The following is a 22,217-nucleotide window of genomic DNA, read 5'->3' on the forward strand; positions in this document are numbered from 1 at the left end:
AACAAAAAAAAAAAAAAAAAAAAAAGAGGCTGGCTGAAATGCTGCCCCTGAAAATGTGCCGCCCCAAGCACCTGCTTGGTTTGCTGGTGCCTGGAGCCGGCCCTGATCTCAGGAGAGCTCCTTCCTGCTTAGATAGACAAGCTTCCTTTGCTTGCTTTCTTTTTCTGAATGCTGCCCCAGAGGGGCGTTTTCTTCTTTCACTCATGACTGCTGTTCTGTACCAGCTATAGTGGCTCTCCACACTCAATTGAAGGGGACAAATAAGCAGGCTCGTAGCAGGGCCTGAGTGCGGGAAGATATCAGCATCTTAAGGGCCTAACTGGCTCCTACTACTTCAGTTGACTGCCTCTTCTCCTCAAGTGGGTTCAGGGAAGCAGCAGGAAACAGGAAGCTCCCTGAGAAGCTGGTGTTAATCAGTCTAGGCTCCTGGGGGTGCTAGAGAGGTACATAAGAGGCTCCTCCTCCTCTCTCTCTCCCTGCAGCTCCTGCTGCTTTCTGTTATTCCCTCTCACCTTTTCTCCTGCCTGCCTGTTATGTCTCTTGGGCCCTCCTTCCTCCAGCACAGCACTCCACCATCTCTGTGCATCTAGAGCAGAGAGAATACATATTCACCAGCAGCAGACACAATTTTCTACAATCCGGGTCCTAGTGGCTCCCACCCCACAGCCTGGTACCTGAGGCGGCCGCTTCAGTTCACCTCATGGTAAGGCCAGCCCAGGCAGTGTAGACATACTTTAAGAGTGAATTTGGGAAGGTTAATGGATGGGTTTGGGAGAGGCCATTTTACTTGTTGTATTGCTGATATTTCAAGAGAGGGCACTCGGTAAAGAACCACTGTGTGAAATTAGTAATTCACCAATTTGTTCAGTGTGCTGTATTAATAGTGCACTGCAATTCTGAGCCAGAAGCTTCTGTACTCTCCTGTAAGCATTCAGACAAGCCTTTTCCAAGATGGCATTTGCTTCATTACAGCTACGTAATGGATCATTTTTCATATCCCTGTTGAAGTGACTTATTTATCATCATCTGTTCTGGTGTTATATCCTGGACATGGGAGAACTGTTTACTGTCCCAGACTGCCAGCAATTCCTTGTTACTGTGTAATCTGACTCCAGGAGAACGAGACACTTACCTCAATGCTGACTTTGCTGAAGTGAGTAACTCCAGTTTGAGCTAACAAGAGAAATCTGAGGAACAAAGCAGAAGTTGGTCATTTGATGTTTGTGATTTCAAAATGGAAAGCTACAGGATTCATCACCACTCTGCTCAGATCAGCTTTAGAAGTCACATTTGATTCAGCTAAATATTTAGGGCCAGATTCTGTCAACCTTCCTCACATAGAATAATACTTTATTCCACAAGTAGTCCAACTGATGTCTAATTATCTAGAGCTTTAAGAGTTTTCACTGGGACTGTTTTCAGAGAACTGTATTATTCAATGTGAAGAAGCCTGGTTATTATATTTTTTAAGCTGATATTGACAATGAATCATCTCTAGCACTTACATTTTTTCCCACACACGTACAAATAACACATATAGTCCCTGAATATTTCAATACCACATTTTGAGAAAGGACACTAAATTTAACCTAGAGCGGCTGCTTCTGACTTCACTCACATTGCCAAGATGGAATAACATTTCCAATATCTGCATCAGTATGATCAGTTAAAGTGGCAACTATAAATATCTGACATCTAAGATGATTCTCAGTTATTATTAGAAGGGGGTTAAGTTGATATGCATTGGAACTGTGTCAGTGTAAACTATGACTACCAAGGGTAAAACTATATCATATAAGCCATAAGAGAATGATTATCATTTTCAATTTTTAGTTTTTAAAATGATCCAGCCATAAAAATACTTTCAGTACTAATTGTTTTTATTTAAATTACAGTAGATTCTAGAGTCTCCAAACAAGATAATGGTCCCATTGTGCTGTACAAACACATACAGTCTGTGCCCCAATGAGCTTACAATTCAAGTAGACAAGACCGCTAAAGGAAGTATTATTATCTTCAGTTTATGGTCAGGAAGCTGAGGTACTAAGAGATTGTGATTTGCCCATGGTCACAAAGGACGTTGGTGGTGGAGCTGAGAACAGAATCCAAAGCGCCTTCTTTCTAGCCCAGTGTGCAAACTACAAGATCACACTTCCTCCTTTAGTACACCCTGGTTAGGAGCTGTCACAGGGTAGGAGAGTCCTTTACGGGGAGGGGTGGGATTAGCTGCCACCTGTGACTAATCAGCGGCCTCCCAGCTGGTGGAATAAAAGGCCAACAATCACCACATCACACAGAGGAGTTTCAGGAGGCTCCTGCAGGAGGCCCTGAGTCAGGGAAATGACCTGGAAGGGGGCTTGCCACACCAGCTAGGTGAAAAAGCAGGCTGGGGATACCTGCTGTACAACAGCAGCAGCTGGCCCTGAGGCAGAGGCCTTAGGAGGGGCCACATGGCAGGACCTGGTTTACCTGTCTTGATTGATGCTGAATAGTGATTGTGTTTGAACAATAAAAGCATCCCTGGGAAAAAGGACTGAACTATTGACTCTGATGGGAGCTTCATTGAGTCAGCGGCTAGTGAGATGACCTGTGGCTTACGTGAGTATAGGGAAACTGAGGTAGGGTCTCCTGCTGGGTTTGGGGAGACCCTGTTACACGAATTTCTTATTTTAAAGGCACATGTGATACTCACCTTGTCAATTGCAAAGAGTTGTCTGTCAGTGGGATCAGTGTGGTAATACTGTGTTGGACTGGGAGGGTAGGACAGGAACAAGAATGCTCCACAGGATAGCTCTGGGTGACTGACATAAATTACCCCTTGGCTCTAAGTAATGAAACAGCATAAACTGCTTCTAATAAGGTTTATATAGTTATTTGAAGAAGAGCTGTCATTTATTGAAAGACATGCTCTGCCAGCTGGTTTAGGCCCAAACTCTTGGGGTTGTTTTTTTTTTTTTTTTTAAAGAAAATGTAACATTAATGGGAGGAAGGATTTCATTAATTTTAAAAATATACATTTGGTTTGGAATTTAAATTATTCCTCTTGCGTGATGGTATCCCAAATAGTGTCACTGTGCTAGTTCATGAGAACCAGAAAGTGACTAGAAACTAAAGTGAAACTGACTAAACTGCTTTCATTGTCAAAATTGGGTGGATTCCAAAAAGGAAACACAATATAAATAGTGAAAAATAAATTGAGGTTTTTACTTTTCTTTGTTTTATTAATCTAAAATGTTTTAGTAACATAAGAAAAACTGGTTTTTTAAATGATAATCTGACAGAATCCTGTCAAAATAGTATAGTGAGAGTATTGTGCTACATCTTCTTGATCTGAGAGTTTATTAACCCTCTTATTACTTGTGTGCTAACAAGATATTATTAATTAAAAATTCACCCTTTGTGCTAAGTGCTCTTACTGTCCATATGATATTTCAGATGTTTTAATTTGCCAAATACAACTGTGGAGCTATATAAAAGTACAGGATGTGCTGTTACCAACAACTCCTATAAACATAAGGTGTTACTGATATGGAGATAACTGCATAAATAAAATTAGTAGTTCTGTGGCATGTGTATTTCAATCCAGTTGGACGTTGAAGGCCAAATTCTGCTTTCAGTGAAGTAATCTGATTCATCAGAGTAACTGTGGGTTTACACCCCTCTCACTGAGAGCAAAATTTGGCCTATAGTTGTTACTAATAAAAACAGAACAGAAATGTGCTTGTTTGTTTTAAAGGGGAAAAAAATACTTAAGTGATTTGGCCCAAATTGTGACTCTGTGACTGTTGAATGGTGTCTGCATTCTAAATTTCTTTTGTACTTTAAAAATGTAGCACTCCATCACTAAGAAAAATATCAGCGCCTGTTTCTCATTTACACTAAATCCACTTTATTTACACTTACCTTAAGTAGGCTTGGAAAGATTTGATTTTTGTCGGTAAATGTCACTAAACATTGTTTTCACCATACGCACACAAACTGAGCAAAAAAATCTTTGTCCATAATAATCAAAATGTACAGTTAGGCAAAGTAAGAAAAATGCTGCTTGAGAACTTGTTAGAGTTCAATTTAAGGATATTTGTATATTTTGACATGTGATGTTGACAATTTGTGTTTTAATGCTTATAAAGCTTTATTTTTAAGGTTTTTTCCCCTAATTTTATCAATGTACATTTTCACATTTGCAGGAAATTATGCGGACAATAATTATTTAATGACCATTGATGTTGAAATTCAAAAAATTAAACAGCAATATTATCTGTTGACATTTAAAAAAAATAAAATCTAATTCTTCCCAACCTAAATTTAAGACCCCTTTACATGACTAGAATAGCTTAGTATACATGAAAATCAGGACCTCACTGTTTTGTATACAATAGGGCCTACATAAAGGACCTGAACCTGCAGTCCTTTCTCACAGCTGACTCAATAGGAATTTTACCTAAGTAAGGCTAGAGGCTTAGTCCCTTAAAGCAATCTTTTGTGCTCCCCTAGCTTTTTTTTGTAAGCAGCAGTTAACCGATAAACTCTCAGATTGTGACTGACTAGCAAAAGATTGTAAAACATGTTTCCTCCACTTTAGCTATAGCATTAGACATGGAAAACTGACACTACCAGCAGAAATAAAAGGAGTTACTAAACCCATCTGGACTCCGATATGCTCAGTCACCCAAGGTCTTGAAAAGAAAATCCAGACCATTAATTGTAAGATGGTGAAATATGTACCATTACTATCTGTTATGCTGTGTGATGACTGTCTTTTGGTCAAACATAAAATAAACACACATGCTTTTCTGATTGCATGAGATTTTGCGTGCACAGAGGCCTTCAAGCAAACCGGAGGACATTTTGTTTAACTCTGTTACCAATATAATCAATTATTCTAATTAAATTTCCCCATGTGCATTAATTTCACATTAATATAAGGATCCCATTGTGGGTAATTTTAACATCTACTATGTATTTCCATAGCTGGGCAGCAAAGACAGTGTCTGCCTTTATATTGCAAAGGTAGAGAGTTAAAATCCTATTCAACTTGAATTAATGTTGCAATTTCTATTACATTTTCCCCATTAGTGTGTTTGTAGCTATTCTACATCTAAAGCAAAGAAAATGATTGGGGTAAAATTTTCAAAAGTGCCTACATCCCATTTTCAAAAGAGACTTAGGCTCCTAAGTCGCATTGACTTTCATTGTCTGTTCCACCTGTTTTGAGGAGCCTCCATCCAAAAGTAAGTTTTCAGTTGATAATGTACTGGTCCCTGACCCCATCCTAACCTCTGTGGTAGGTGAAATAGCTGGGACCACCTCATCTTCCCACGTGTTTGTACAGTGCCTACCACAATAGGGCCCACGCCTGATCAGCTGCAGTACAAATACTAAATAATAATAATTAGCTCAGGAAATTTTGACAATTCCCAACGCCTACAACTTTTCTAACATGACTGTTTTGATGTTGCTCACAGGGCACAATGGCACTGTAAATGATGCTAAAGCTTGAATGAATGTGTAAGTGTCTGCGCTTTAATCTATTTTTAGTGTGCCAATTACTGAAACATCTAAGGAACCATAACACAAAAGCTATAATCTGAAATGGGAGCATTTATTAAACAGTTAGCTGGTTTCTATGGGGCAGATCCTTTGCTGGTGTAAATTCAATGGCACTATGACAATTTACATCAGATGAGGATCTGCACATTGGTTTTTATCTACTTAATGTTAATTCTAAGCAAGAATGTTCTTGCATTCCTCTTTCAATGCTTGTGGTTACCCCACAGCATAGGGAAATATAAGTCACAGTCTGGTATTGATGGAAATATGAAATTTACCATCTTCTTGCTGTCACATCAGTCTGTTAAAGCAGGTGGCACTATTCTGAATGGACTTTCATTCCCCCCCCGCTTTCTAAGCCTTATTCTAGTTAATATCAACTCCTTCAGCCAAGATGTCTCCAAGGCATCATCTATCCTCAGTGTATTTATTCCCCTTCTTGCTAGTCGCCATTGATTTGGTTTGTCCACCCTTACTAAGTATCCATATTAATTAGATAAACTAGTAAGCCATTGAACAAGGAATCATGCAGTTTAACTTCCTTCATATAAGAAGTAGGCTTTGCTTTGTTTTAATGAAACACTTACCGAGCACACACACACACACACACACACACACAAAATCACACGTGAAAAATATCTGTAATCTTTTTGTACCTTAGCCTTGAGGAAAATGTTTGATGGTTAATATAAATTGAATTATTGTTAAATCCCCAAACATTTTTTGTTTGAAAGGGGGATAGGTCTATGATTTTGTATTTGTAGGAACAAGCAGAAAACAGAGCAATGAGCTTACAGAAATGGTTGTCGTTTTTTGGTTTGCACCAGCACAATAGATCCCTCTTAAGAATGTACACTTCTACCTCAATATAACGCTGTCCTCAGGAGCCAAAGAATCTTACCACGTTATAGGTGAAACCGTGTTATATCAAACTTGCTTTGATCCACCGGAGTGCGCAGCACACCCCCCCCCCCCGGAGCACTGCTTTACCGCGTTATATCTGAATTCATGTTATATCGGGTCACGTTATATCGGGGTAGAGGTGTAATCTTCAAAGATATGGAGTGTGTTTTGGGGTGGGGACACAGCAGCACACAACAATTATATGGCTATGACATAAAATCATCCCTAGCAAAAATATGCAGTCATCTTCAGTCTAACTCTGACCAAGAATTAAAGAGGATATGATTTAATCTGTTTTATCCATACCACTTATGCCAACCCAAATGTCTAGCAGGTGCTGTGCTGTAAACTACTAATATTAAAAATAAAAAACCTCTACATGCTTCCCAGAATGTCTCCTGCTTTCTTTCTCTTTAAAAGTGTTGGAATAAGATAGTATTTCTAGATGGACAGAATATAAAAGATGCATACAATTTTGGTTTAACCGTAGGAGTTCTCAATTTGCTCATTAACCAATAGTGCTGTCACATTTTACTTCCACTTTGGTGCAAAGAAACCAGAATTTCCAGAGCTAAAACACTGAAAATGGCATGGGTGGCAGAGAATCTATGCACTGATTATTTTTCTTTTCAGCTTGGGGGACCCCAGTTCAATTGTGGATTTACTTCACAAGTAAAATTGTGTTTAATCAGAGATCTCAGGCATGATTTAGTGGAGCGAGACAAGGAATAAGGAAGGTGGCTTCTATTCCTAGCTAGTTCTTTGTGTCATTCATTTTCATAAGCACTATGGTCAGTCACAGATTTTGAAATATATTTAAAAAACTAACATAACTGTCATAGGGCTGACCCTTTAAGGGGTCAGATGCCCAAACCTAACTGTGACAGGCTCCACTGAAGGGAATGAGCCAATGCCGGTCCACCTGGGGACAATTAACTGACTAAGTAGCAAAGCCTGCAGACGTATCTCCACTGCTACAATGATCAATATCTCACCACCACACCTTTCAAGATTCATGGGTCCTACACATACCTATCTCAACATGTGCTGTACCTCATGCAGTGCATCAAAAGCCCCTACAACAACTATCTGGGTGAAACTAGACAATCTCTATGTTCTTGAATAAACTCACACAGAAAAATGATAAAAGACAAGAACCACATATCAGCCCATGGGCGAACACTTTTCACAAAATGATCAGTCCTTATCTGACCTCTCAGTACTTGTCCTCAAAGGAAACCTGCGCAACACCTTCAAAAGGCAAGCCTAGGAACTCTACTAGACACGAAAAACCATGGCCTCAACAGAGACAGTGGTTTTTTGGCTCATTACAACAATTTGTAACACACCCCATTGCCTCTTCTCCCTTAATTGCCCTCTTCATTTTAAGTGGTTTCCTACAGCATCTGTTAACCTCATCTGCTTAACAATCTGTCCCAACATGTATTTAGCTCAGACACTCTGGTTTCTTTCCCCAGACTTGGAGAGGAGCTCTGTGAAGCTCAACAGCTTGTACCTTCCACCAACAGAAGTTGGCCCAATAAAATATATGACCTCATCCACCCTGTCTCTCTAAGTATCTGGAAAGCAGTTAATTGAGTAAGGAGCACTAGGGCCAACTAAAAGGCTAAGGTGAGCTCAGTTGAAAAAGGCTCCTGAGAAGAGACTCTCCTCAGGAGCCTGAACTGGGCAATAGTTTTCCAGGCAAGGAGATCGGGGAGAAACCCTGAGCGAACAGGTTTCAGAGTGGTAGCCGTGTTCGTCTGTTTCAGCTTTAGCCCACAAAAGCTTATGCTCAAATAAATTTGTTAGTCTCTAAGGTGCCACAAGTGCTCCTCGTTCTTTTTCCTGAGCAAACAGGAAAGCCTGCCGAGCTCTCCAGGCAGCAGAAAAGCCTGGGGCCTGGCAGCAGAAGGAGCTGCTGCTGGAACCTGGAGACTTTTGTTTTGGAACTTATCTGGACTCTGTGGTAAGAACCTTTAAACCTTTGTGCAAAGCTCCTTTCCAAAGGCTTTATTGAAGGGAGATATACTGCTGTAAACTAGTGTTTGGTTGCTTCTTGGTGGCCTGTTTTAAATGCAGGAGCAGGTCCTGCCCCGAAATCCCGCCCCCCCCCCCCCCCCACAAAGGCAGCGGAAGGTCCCACCGCCGAAATACCGCCGCGGTCGCTGCCCCCCAAATCGCGCCGGCCCTGTTTAAATGACCTTCCTGTGGGGAGAAAGTGAGGCAGGCCCCAGTAGAGCTACACTCAGCTGCAAGGAAGTGCGCAGGAGGTGGTACACTTCTTCAGTACACGTTTGAGAAATCTAGTGAAAACAGGATAATTTCAGGTGGTCAATCTCTTCCTTCCCTCCCCCCGGTGGGTCTTTCAGTATAATTGGAACAAACTGTTACTGATCTGCAAATCATACTATTGGGAACCAGAGAGGCTTTCTTATTTGTTTTGATTTATAGTACACAGAGCCTAGGCTAGTTGCTTTTACAAGTGCCCTAGCCACAACTTAAAGAAAATATACATGGGGGAGAATGGAACTAGCAACTGTTCTGAACCACAAAACAGATGATGATTAACCAAAGGTGAAATCAAAACATACATAAAATTCTCCCCCACCCTCTCTACTTACCCTTATCCTTCTCAAAGAGCCAGGGTAAATAGATGGGCCTTACTGTGTACACTGAGGTTCAAGAGATTTGGGGTCTTGTGGACAATGTGGAGTTGTTCCAAAAGTCAGGGTTCCTCCTGGAGAAAACACCCTGCTGACAGCTCTCCCTCTCTTATACCGAGGGAAACTTTATGGGGGAGGGGGGAAATGCAGCTTGAGTCCCTATGCTAACTGCAGTTATGGCAACACGGCATGGCAGTATCATCAACCCCAAATCTTCATGATTTTTGGAGGCCTGGCTCACTTGACTGGCTTTAATATTTCATGATTTGAGACTTTTGTATGTGCCTTCTGGTGTTTACCCCTAGAGCCACTAGTTCTCCAGCTTTTCTGAGCAACCAAGAAGGCTAGAAACTCTCTTTTAAAAATGAAAACTGAGATTGTTCCACAGTCACATGAATGCAGGTGCTGGGACCTCAAGTGAAACATCAACTATTGTGAGATTCCTGATAAAATGGTGGGAGTTGGGCACGCTACCTGGGAAAAGGGGCAGATCATTAAGCAGGCAGATCCTTACCCTTTCAAGGCTTTATAGGGGTGAATGGACTCAAGGAATTCATTGCACTTTCGCTGCAAAACTGGAAAGTTTTAAAACCAGCAGAGGAAGGACAAGCACACAGAACAAGAAAAACCAGGGCACAAGGCCTGGAGGATTAATTCCAGATCATATGTGGCATGTGAAGAGCTATTGAACTACCATTCATCTGGATGACAACACAACCAGATGAATGCAACTTTTGCTTGTGGGCCTTCTGGAGGGGACTGAAAATAAAGGTCAGAGTCTTTTCTTTAAAAATATGCTAATATTCCTCTCCGGTTTAGCAAAACTTCAGCTAATGCAAAGCTGGTACACTATGTGATGTTCAAATTTTTCAGCACTGCATTTTTTTTCCATTCAGGTCTTCAACCATAACTACTGTCAGGCTTGGTTGCATGCTGATAATATCCTGAGATGTTTTCACTTGCATCACCTCTTCCTGTAGTACCTTAAAGAAGCATTGAATTTCCTGTTGGGTGGAACTCTTTTCTGGCTGTTTCTTTTCTTTTTTTTTTTTTTTTTTTTAGCTTTTGCAAAGTTTTGGTTTTTTTTTTTTTTTTTTTTTTTCTCTTTTCCTCCCTCTGGGTCTATAGCCAGTTGTGGCGTTTAGCTGCCAAAACCAAGGTCTTGCTGTCTGCATATCAGTATGTAGGGGAGCCATGTTAATGAAAAAGGACATAGAGCAGTTCTGTAATCTGCTTACAACATGAGTTCAGACCCTGCAAATACTTCTGCACTTAATTAACTTTACTACTCTGATTAGAGATGACTGCTCACGGTAGTAAAGTTGAGCAAGTGCAGAAATGTTTGCAGGACAGGGGTCATGGTTTGTTTTCTATACACCCAAGGCAGACTAACACATAACAAGTATTAGTCCCCTGCTCTGTTCTTGAAGTGCTAGCCTTCTGGTAGTTAAGGATGCACCTCAGTTTCTATTATAAAACCTATTTTTTCCTCTGCCTCAGAATCCACAACAAATTGAATATCAGCCTCAAAATTCACAAAAGGTGGGGAGGGTGAGGAGGAACACTTTCTCTTCCCTCCCTCCCTCTCCCTCCCGGGCTGAGGTAAGGTGCACAAAACTCCTATACTGAAGCATTAAAAACATGGGTTTTCAGAGTATCCAAAAAATCCCCTCGTGTGTTTTGCCGCTTGATAGCACGAAAACAAAGGAAAGAGGGAAAACATAGCTTACTGGATCTATCTAATCAAGATCTACTGCACATGACCTAGTTTAGTTGATTAACTTTACTCATTAGACGTTACCAATATTTTAGATAGTAACTTCAGACTGGTTCACAGAATCCTTGACATGTGGGGCTGGAAATGACCTTGAGACTGAGTCATTCTACACCAGCCCCCTGTGCTGAGGCAGGACCATCTGCTCCAACAGGCTTAAAAAGGGCACCAGGATCCAGATCCTCAAAGGTATTTAGGCACCTAACTCCCATTGAGTTAGGTGCCAAAATACCTTTGAGGATGTGGGATCAGGTTATTCTTTCAAAAAATAAGGATGTGAAATCCTGGCCCAATTGAAGTCAATGGCAAAACTCCCACAGCATTTCACCCTAAGCCTTTGTCTTTTTCCCTTGCAAAGACAGACCTTAAAATGTAAAGCCGTTGCTAGAGGGGCCAAAGGGGAATATAAAAAAATTTAATCAAACAAGCCATTGGTAAGTGGATGCATTAAAGACGGGTTCATCACAATTATGGGAATTTTCTATCACGGTTTTTGTCAGATCCTAGCTTGATGATGCAAAATAAATCAATAAAAAAGCAATTAAAATGTGTTGGTACTTATAGTCATGTTGTGCTCAGGACCAAACTTCTGCAGTTCTCCAGTCAAAATGTAAAGTATTAAATGCCTAAAGAGGAACTCCAGGAAGAAGCACTGGACTATAATGACCTTTGTCAGGCACAGAAGGACTCCGCTCCCTGGAAAGCTCACTGTGGTTCTAATGAACATTGACGAAGTATGTCAAATCCTGCCACTGCTGCAGTGCATCTACCAACTTCCCTCCCATGCCCTAATGCACACCGAGTACTGTCTTCAGAAATGGGAGGGAAGTTCTTCCAAAAGCAGGTGTCCTAGAAACTGGATGTAAACTGAAAGAGTCCCACATGCATCTGAAAAATCTCCACCGACATACCTGTGTCTGAGTTGTTGGAAACCTTAAGCTTCTGTCTTTGGAGACGCTTATCTTACCGTTTCCTGCCACTTATGAGGTAGACACTCAGGTAACCAGGATTTCTCATTCTTTGCCATTGTAGCCCTATTGAGTTCAATGTAGTTCAATCACCTAATCTAAAACAAAGAAAAATGACGCAGTAAGGCCAGGCTGTGTAGGCATGTACTGTATCTCATTAGAAAGTGAGAAGATTTTTTTTCTGTAAAAGAGAAAGATGAAAGCAGCTTGTGAGATTTAAATCGATCCAAGTATATAATGCCAAGGATCCTAAATGGTTTCAAATTGCAGAAGATTACCTTGTAATTTGTAGGCTGCAGAGAAAGCTAATTTCTATACTTCCTGTGGTTAAGTTATCATCCTTCACCGTGACTGAGGATCATAATTTTATCTGCTAGTAAGCTTAATGTTATCCATCTTTTATACAGTATTAAATGAATATAAGTGCAGGCAAATGTTTTATACCACATACAATTTGCCAGCCAGCCAGATTTATGGGCAGCTTAGTTAAAACAAATTATACCACTTCGGTCATGCAGAGAGCAGCTTATTTAGTGAGTATGGCCTAGGGGATCAAACACTGGACTGGGAGCCTGGGTTCTAGTCGTGGTGCTGTCGTTTACCAGCTTGGAGAACTTGAACAAGTCACTTTACCTCTGCATCTCAGTTTCCCCATCAATAAAGTCTTTACCCCTTTCCTCAGAGGCAGGTTGTGAGGGTAATATTGGCTCTCACTTGTGAGGTCCTCTGATACGAGGGCAATAGGCAGCATAAATACCTAGATAAATACAGTGTACTGTACCAAAAAATATTTCTATGGATAACAGTTTCTGAGTGATGGAGCCCACAAAAGTACTGACCTCTGAGCTACTCCCCAAGCAGATCACCACTTATAGGGTAAGTAACTGTTACTCGGCTACATTAAAATCAACCAGACAAAAAGAGAAATGTATAGTGTGTGTACACACATGCTCCTTATGCTGCTGTTAAATAGCCATAGCCATCTCTCTTATGGTGTGTGTTTGTAAATTCTGACTAACAAGACTACACCCATACAAATAAAATAATACATATTAAATATATGCCTGTCGTGGAAATGAGTTATACAAAGCACCAGTGTTGGGAAACCTGATTGTTCTGTTGAGAAGCTGTCTCCTTGGCTGTGTTATGCGTCCATTGTAAAAGCAGCCTACACAGAACCACTGCTGAGAAAATGAGAGAGAGGCCCCTCTGATTTCCCTGAATTCAGCAGCAGGAATACCAGCACTTGAGAGAGAGATTCACTTCCCTGAGCAGATGGACAGATGGAACTGCTAGCTGGACTTTGCAATTGTCAAGCGATTTCAGTGTGGCCACGCAAGCAGAGGAGGGTGCAGACTACCTGTGAATGGCCTTTTGGGATGCTATCATTTACGGGATGGTTGAGAATACTGGGAGCTGTGACCATCTGCAAGAGTTCGTTAGCTTGTTTTCCTTTTTTTTCTTTTCTGAAATTTTACAGCTGGGCTTTTCTGGCTCTTGCTTAGCAAGGAAGTGAGAACCTGGACCTTTTGGCAGGTGAGACTTTTTTTTTTTCTTTTTCTTTTCCCGTCCGCCTGATAGAGGCCGGGGGGGGGGGGGGGGGGAGGAAATGCAGAAGAAGAAACCAAGTAACAAAGAGGAAAGGACAAAAGCAAATTTCTTCTGATTGGGATAGAAATGAAGTGCAAACTTGTTAATAATTAAGGAAATTAATAAAGAAAATATTTTCCCGGTGTAGATTCTGATCTGCAAATACTTCCATCAGGGTGTAGTGCTTACTACTGAATTAAATGAGACTACTTAATTCAGTCTGATAAAGACTGAATTAGAGAGCACTCGGCTCAGGAAGAAGTGTTTGCAGGAACGTGCACTTATATGTAGCTTACTAACAGCTGAGGAGAAGGAGCTAAGATAAAAAGGGGAAAATATTTTTAGCAGACTTTGGTTATTTTAGTAAATTGCTAAATCAGGAGGAGAAAGGTGTTAATTTAGAGGCAGACAAAGGAGAGTCCCTATTGCTCAGAACCAATTTTCAGTAAAGATGATACATAGGCCCAAAACTTGGATACAGGCCTACCAAAATTCAGGAGTATACAATTTTGGTTTGGGCCTAACTTTAGATTTGAGGAAACTCCAGGGTTGTCCTCAAAAGGTTGCCATCATTCATCTTCATTCAAAAAGAGACACCAGGACCCATTATTTCTCATTCAGAAAACACAGGGTTTGTTTGGGATTTTTTGTTTTTTTGCGGGGGGGGGGGACGACCCCTCACAATGCTGTCTTTATAAATCATAAATGAGCTGCATGTGTGTGCACTTTACATTGCCTTGCAGTCCACCTTTAGAGAGCTGGAGGAGGACTGCAGGACAGTGTGCTGGAAACACTGGACTGGGTTAAAGGCAATTTCTTTGGAGACAACAGTATGTGTGGGTTGCTTGGTGAAAAGGCGTAGGCTGGAGATGGACTGGCAGTGCAACTGCAAAGCGGCCAAGTGTAGCTAGCTGTTGGCACCAGATACCTTCAAGGCATAGCACAGCTGTTGGCAATTTGCGGAGTTGAGCCACCAAATGCCATGGGGTTGAGGGCAGGTGAAAGCTGCCTGTAAGTTCTTGGGTGTGTGAATATTTTTAGCATTGGTGGTGAGTCATTTGCTTTAGTGTAAACAGCAAGTCGTGTGTTAAATGCTGAAATATAAGACTGTCATATTATGGGATTAATCTCCATGTATAATTTCCACCAATAATTTATATATAACATCTGTCTGAAAGACAGCTTCCCACACTGACCAAAGCTCCATCTGGTTTCTGGCTGGGGGAGGGCTCTGCCACTCTGTACAGATGCATTCTAGACCTACGTGTGAGTGCTTCTTTTGGGTAAAACCTTTGGAAGCTGTCTCTGAAATCCCGGTGCCATGGTTAAAGGGGGGTGGGGAATATTATCTTTAAAATATGAGTAAGCTATTTCTCACTCGTATTCAAGTGGTGGATTGGACAAAATAACTAGCAACTGGTTAAAGAGACTGAGCTGATCCACATGTGCCAGCTGGTAGTTTAGCCTATGTAAAGTATTTATTTGACCTTGAGGAAATGAATGGAATAGGAGTGTGTCTTGTGATTCTAGCAAAGGACTTTTTTGTGGGCGCTTCTGGAGAGTCCAAGCTGTTTAGCCAGTATGTGTGACTAGGAAATGCAATTGACTTGCCAGAATTTGTCTAAATCCATTTGTGACTTGTGCAAGCATATATGGCATATAATCAAGCAATACTATGTACTTGAGCAATATGTATTGCTGCATTTCCCTGTTAAGGTTTCAGGATTTAATTTTTAGTATGTTCTTGCCTCTTAATATAGTGAAGGATACATCATAAGCTAGCTTTTAGGCTGATATATGCCATTTAGGTTGTGGAATGCCTCAGTAGGGGGAATAAAACGTGTGACATGACATTTGCTTTCCTGAGAGGCACACCACATGTCACAAAATGCTGTAGTTCACTCTCCCATTTTAGAAAATCAATTTCCATTCTGTCATGGTGTTTCACACACTGTGTTCTGAATAAGTTATTCATCAACTTACTAAAATAACTTATTTCTAATTCTCTTTATGTAATAAAAATTACTAGCCATACTTGATTTGTTACAGATGGGAACCTACATAGGGAGGAGTAAAATCTGTTAACTGGAGTATAGACCCATAGAGGTGGGTCCTCAAAGAACAGGTGCCTAACTTCCTTGATTTCAATGGGAATTAGGTGCCTAAACATCTTTGAGGATCTGGGTCGCAATCCCCAAAAGAGTTCCACAACGTTTTTTGTTTTGTCGTCTTAAGATCTAGGTGAATTATTTGTACTGAATAACTCATATGATGAATTTAGCCCTTTGTGTGTCACTTTTCTGTAATCATACTCTAATTTAAATAATGGACAAAAAATAATTTGAACACTTTGAACATATTTCAGCCTCTGAGTTTTTCAAACTATTGGCAGTCTCTATTTTCTATTCCTCCCCCCCCCCCCAAGGTGTGATTGGTTATTTAAATCACACTGTGTTGTTTTTAATTCCATGACTAAGGGATTGAAACTATTAGAAAGAGGAAGGAAATCCAGAAAGGTTTCAAGATGGCCACATGAAAACTTCCAGCATTCTTATTTGTATAACAGTAGTGCTTTGAAACCCTAGCTGAGCTTAGGGATCCATTCTGCTAGCCACTGGACACACAGTTAAAGACCCTTCCTGCCCCAACAAGCTTATAGTCTAAACAGACAAGAAAGACAAAGGGTAGAAGAAAGGAAGTATCATTATCCCCATTTTATAGATGGGGACCTGAGGCCCAGAAAGATGAAGTGACTTTCCCAAGGCCACAAAGGAAGTCAGAGAGAGTTGGGACTAGAACTCAGGTCTCCCAGTTTGGTGCCATAACCACAAGAGGACAGGGTGGTATATTTTCACTTATGAGGGCTATGCCCATGCAGATGTAGAAGACTGGGCTTTTAGCATTGAATTTTACTTCTCAATAAGCAGGTGCCCATTCTCTTGAGAAACTGGCTCTTACTGAAGCACAGCGGCTAATTTATTTGGGTTTATATGTGAATGCAGTATTTGTGAAAGGAACTGGATTGACAACCCTGGAGACACAAGTCCTTTATGCACAGAATGGCTACATCACAGGTGTTGAATTTACAAGCTATGGTGTGATGTGTATCTGTGTATTAGAAGGCAGGACTGAGCCATCAGCAAGTATTCACCAGTGTTGTTAATCCTCTAAGCTGTAACCACACACTAGAGTTGGTATTCTCATCACCTACATTCCTCAATGTACTTCTAATACACGTTCCCTGCTAACACAAGCTGCCCAAACATCTGTGGCGAGACTAAGGAAAACATGAGGAAAAGGACCAGGAGATGAATTATTTCAGCAGAAACGGGGGAAGGAATGCACTGTAACTTGCGCACAGCCTTCTGTACTGCATGCCATAAATTAACACAGTATAAATTTATACATATTTACACCACATAGACTAAACTACATACATTCTCAATATTCAGCCTTCTGTGGTAAGTGTAAGCGAGCAGTCCATATGCTTAGTTGAGGTCTGTGGAGCTCTAGGGAACAAAATGTGTTTTGTGACATTTATGATGTCAAGGAGATGACAAATTTAGGGTAATTGGTGCAGGTCCCAAAATTTGGTGTCCTGTTCCTCACCACAGAGGCACAAGGAAATCTCAGATTGCTAGCTAAGGCCCCAGTTCAGCAAGGTACTTGAGAACATGCTTAACTTTTAAGGACAGGAGTCGTCCCCTTGACATTGGGGCCTACAAAAGCAATCACTGCTACGGGGAAGTCATAAGAGTCTTTCATCTGACTGGATGCTGAAGGCGCCTGCATTCCTCTTGAATTAACATCCTATCACTAGAGCCCCATGTTTTGCACAAATGTGAAATAACATGAAAAAATGTCTTTAAAAAAAAAAACACCTCACCTTGCAGAGGTGGCTCTTGTCCTGCAGAGCATGGCTCAGCTCTGGGCGTTGTGAACTAGCGCACAGGGTCACTGCACTGTTCATGTTTGGCCCAGTCACCCCTACATCAGATGGGGGAGGCAACCAGGTCAAATCTGAGTGAGTGGCATTGCAACCTGGCATTACTCACTCAGATTAGGCCTGGCTGCCTCCCCCATTGTGATGACAAAGAAGTGGCCAAACCTGAGCAGTGCTGGAAACCCATGTCCCAGCTTGCAACACCCAGAGTGGGGAACTGGGCCCAGCCAAACAGGACAGGCGCTGCCTCTGTAGACAGGGCCGGCTCCAGCTTTTTTGCTGCCGCAAGCGGTGAAGAAAAAAAAAAAGATAAAGCCGCGATCGGCGGCACTTCGGCGGCAGCTCTACCGTGCCACTTGATAATTCGGTGGCTGGTCCTTCCCTCCGAGAGGGACTGAGGGACCCGCCGCCAAATTACCGCCGAAGACCCAGGTGTGCCGCCCCTCTCCATTGGCCGCCCCAAGCACCTGCTTCCTGCGCTGGTGCCTGGAGCCAGTCCTGTCTGTAGGGTGAGTTTGGGATGAGCTTATTCTGCATCTCCCTCCTCCCCAACCTGAGCACTTCTCCCCTCAGGACCTCCCACCTCCCTGGGAACAGGACAAAACATAATAACATGAAATTCCTGAAAAGTTATAAAGACACAAATGAATTTCACAGGGCTCTCACTACTAAACCCAAACTCTTAACAGTCCATTAGATACTAAATTATGCCTCCTTCTCTACTGCCTTCCACCTACTATTGTAAATTGGTAGCATTTTGTACAGGTGTGAAAGTCTACACATGGTACAAGGCAGTTGGGAATCAGATCCTTGGTGGTTATTCATTTCACAGAGTGGGGACAGAAAAAGGACTTTTTTAAAAGGAGGAAGGATGGCTGTGATTAAAGCATGAGCCTGGAAGTTTAGAAATCTCTATTCCCTTCCCAGCTGTAGTGGGGCGGGTGCCCCACTCCCTGAATTTGGGGCTGTAGTAGGCCAGTGGGCCTGCGCAGACAGGGAGCCAATCAGGGAAGGCCTTATAGGGAGCCAATCAGGGCCCAGATTAGAGGGAGCCAATCAGGGCCAGGCTCAGCCCTATAAGAAGGCTGCTCAGGACAGGAGCAGGGAGTTTGTCCCAGGCCTTCAACAGGGGAAGGTCTGTCTCCAGACTGGGAGACTAGCACCAGTGCAGTGCTGGGCAGGCCCGGGGGAGCAGAGGGTAACTCCAGCCCGGAGTCTGTCAGGCTGCAGGCCCTGAAGGGTAGGGCCTAGCCGGTGCTAGGGCCTGAAGGGGAAGCGGCCCAGGGACGTGGACAGACAGAAGGAGAGACTGAGGGCAGGACGGCTGCCACTAGAGGGTCCCTGAGTTGGGACCCAGAGTAGTGGGCGGGCCTGAGCGCCCCCCCCCTTTCCCCCTTGCCTTGCACCTGGCCGACGGAGCGGCCATCTAGAGTTGCACCAACTCCCTGCCAAGAGGGGAGTGACTTTGAGGGTGCAGCTGGCCACATCGGCCAGGACGCAGAGAGGCAGCTGATTGATCTCCCCCGGAAGGGGGTAAGGATGGACTAAGGGGGACTGCCGGAGGGCAGTGGCTCGAAGAGGACGCCGCGAGCTTGGGAGCAACGCAGGTCCGGACACGCCAACTGAGGGCGAGACGATGGACAGGACACCACCAGGAGGGGGCGCTCCACTCGACAGAGCTAATTCCCGAGACAACCAGTAGGAGGCGCCAGGTGGTGAGTCCCAACCCCGTCACACCAGCTGTACCATAAATTTCTGTGGTTTGGGATAATTGTGCCTCCGTTTCGCCATCTGAAATGGGGATAGTACTTCCAAACCTCACATTCATTAATATTTGTAAACCACTTTGAAATCCTGGGATGGACAGTGCTATAGAATTACAAAATAAAGCATTTCCATTTCATTTTGCCATCTGAGGGGAAAAATGATGGGTAAGAGCAGAAGAAGGTACAGCAAAAGTTTATTTGGGTATACAAGATTTAGTACTGCCTTATTCAAATAGGGCCAAATCCCACAAGCTGCTCTGTGGGGGCAGGACCATGCCTTTGTGTGTGTGCATGCAGTGCCTAGCACAATGGGGCCCTGAACCTCACTGGACACCCTGGCAAAATACTTTATAATCATCATAGAGGTGCAAAGTGGCTTCAGATCCCCTTGAGCCCAATGGCAGTCAAGTGTGCTCAGCATTGTCTCAGTTGCAGCTGGAATCGGTGAGGGATGTGCGCACTCGGGATGCTCAGCACCTTGCAAGATTCATCATCATGCGTAGTGATAATCCTTAAAACATGGTCCTCTGGGGACCGAAACATTTTTATCAAATCAGTGGATCTGACAAGCTCACAAATAGCAGGATGAAAATCCTCTTAATGAGATGGGGAAGTTGAGAGTTCACTGTCCACTGACATCCATATATATATTTTTTTAATTCTGTATTGTTATAAAATGTACAAACGATATATGTTAAATGGTGATATTTGCTCACCTGTGTAAGGAGCTTTGACAGCTAGGGATAAAAATCATCATGTAAGTGTGAAGTACTGATATTATTTAGTTAAAATATCCAAAATATGGAGAGAAAGGTAACTGAACTCCACCATTAAGCAGAGATCAATGAATGCTGTCATGGTTTTTGTTGTTTTTCATTAAAATGTATGAAGACTCTGCACTCCCGAAAGATATCAGACTAACAGCCACTGAACATGTATAGCAGGGGTGGCCAACCTGTGGCTCTAGAGCCGCATGCAGCTCTTCAGAAGTTAATATGCAGCTCCTTGTATAGGCACCGACTCCGGGGCTGGAGCTACAGGTGCCAACTTGCCAATGTGCCAGGGGGTGCTCACTGCTCTACTCTGGCTCTGCCACAGGCCCTGCCCCCACTCCACCCCTTCCCCTGCCCTCCCCTGAGCCTGCCATGCCCTCGCTCCTCTCCCTACCCCCCCAAAGCCTCCTGCATGCCATAAAACAGCTGATCAGGAGGTGCGTGGAGGGAGGGGGAGGCACTGATCGATGGGGCTGCCGGTGAGTGGGAGGCGCTGGGAGCAGGGGAGGGGAGCTGATTGGAGGCGAGGGCTGGGAAGCTACTGACATATTACTGTGGCTCTTTGGCAATGTACATTGGTAAATACTGGCTCTTTCTCAGGCTCAGGTTGGCCACCCCTAATGTACAGCATGAGCAGAGACAGTGCAAGCTTCCTAGTGCCTCCCACTGCCAGTGTGTCTTAGGCTACGTCTACACTATGAGCCAAGGATGTGATTCCCAGCTCATGTAGACCTATTCGTGCTAGCTCTCATCCAGGCTAGCGTGTTAAAAACAGTAGTGTAGCTGTGGTAGCATGTGCAGTAGCATGAGCTAGCTGCCCCAAGCACAAACCCACCTCAATCCTGTGGGTACATACTTGGGGCGGCTAGCCCATGTCCCTGCTGCTGCCCACGCTACCACGGCTACAGTACTATTGTTAGCCTGCTAGCTCAATGCACACATGCTGGGAACCTCCTCCCTTGCTTGTAATGTCGATACACCCTTAACTTGTAGGGGATCACCATTCAGGGTTACAAGATAGTTCTACTTTCTCTCATCTATGAATTTGTATTGTGCCCATTGTCAAGGTATTCTAACACTCCTGGTTCCTTTTAGTCAACTTTGACTTCTCCGCTGAGACTGTCAGGAAGGATGCCGGTGGTGGTGGGTGTTGTGAGGTGGACTTTTTTTTCCTCAGGGAACTGGACTGAGACCAACAAACTAGTGTAGGGAACTGAACAACCTTTGGATGGTAACCACTTTTGGTCACATGCTGCCATAAGTAGTAGACATGTCTTTGCAAATCCACCTATGATATCAGTAGCAGGAGTACATTAATTTCATGTAGTGTGCCACTCTCATTACCGTCTCATGGGAAAGGGTGGAATAGCCATCCAATGAAAATAAACATACTATTAAAAAAAGCTTTATAGTGCTTTTTTACAAGCATGTATTCATATAATATTTTTTAGCCAGAAAGAGCCAAAGTCCTCTCTGACGTAACTCCAGTGACTCAAACGGAGTCATGCTAGGGATGAATTTGGCCCAAAACGGTCTCCGGCTTCTATCTGGTCACTGTTGTTATAGGGCCAAATCCTGAGATCCTTGCTCCATTTTACATGCTCCTTACTTGAGGAATTTCCCATTAGCCTCATTCCCATTTGGTCCCTATGAAAAATCAAAACTGCAAGTCCATTCTTGTAAATGGCACAGTAATAAGATGTAAAATAGTAAGACCTAAATCTACCTCTTCAGAATCCTGAATGGTGTCCCCTGTTGAACACAACTAAAAGTACATCAGCCATGTAACATCATATTTACTATTAAAAGACTTCCTAGTCCATCTTATGTCAAATTGGTAAATAACTTTTCCCACAGATGCTAACATTTTAAGGTTACGGTGAAATTGAAATTAGGTTTTTTCTTTTTTTTGTTTTGTTTTTGTTTACATACAATGACTTTCATTACCTTGCCCTGTGTAATCTGTCAATGATGGACAAGTGTGTTGGAAATGAAAAGGGCATACACTTTGAAATTGTAGTGCCACAAATGTGTTTAATAAGAATCTTTGAGACTATTGTAAATTCTCCTCCGAAGTTCTTTGCAGTTTAAATTGGACAACAGTAGCAGAGGGAGAGAAGGCTGTCTCCTTACCTGATGTTCTTGGAAGCTGGTTCCCAGTTCTTGACAGAGGACTGCTGCTGTACTTGAATTTATTTAAAATCATGACACATTAATGACATTCATATTCCACAATGGAAATCAACTGGACATTTGGGGTTTTCTTTACCATTGCACCAGTTAT

The sequence above is a fragment of the Terrapene carolina genome, unplaced genomic scaffold, assembly GCF_002925995.2.
Source record: "Terrapene carolina triunguis isolate 2854851 unplaced genomic scaffold, T_m_triunguis-2.0 Scaffold58, whole genome shotgun sequence".
Lineage (NCBI taxonomy): Eukaryota > Metazoa > Chordata > Testudines > Emydidae > Terrapene > Terrapene triunguis.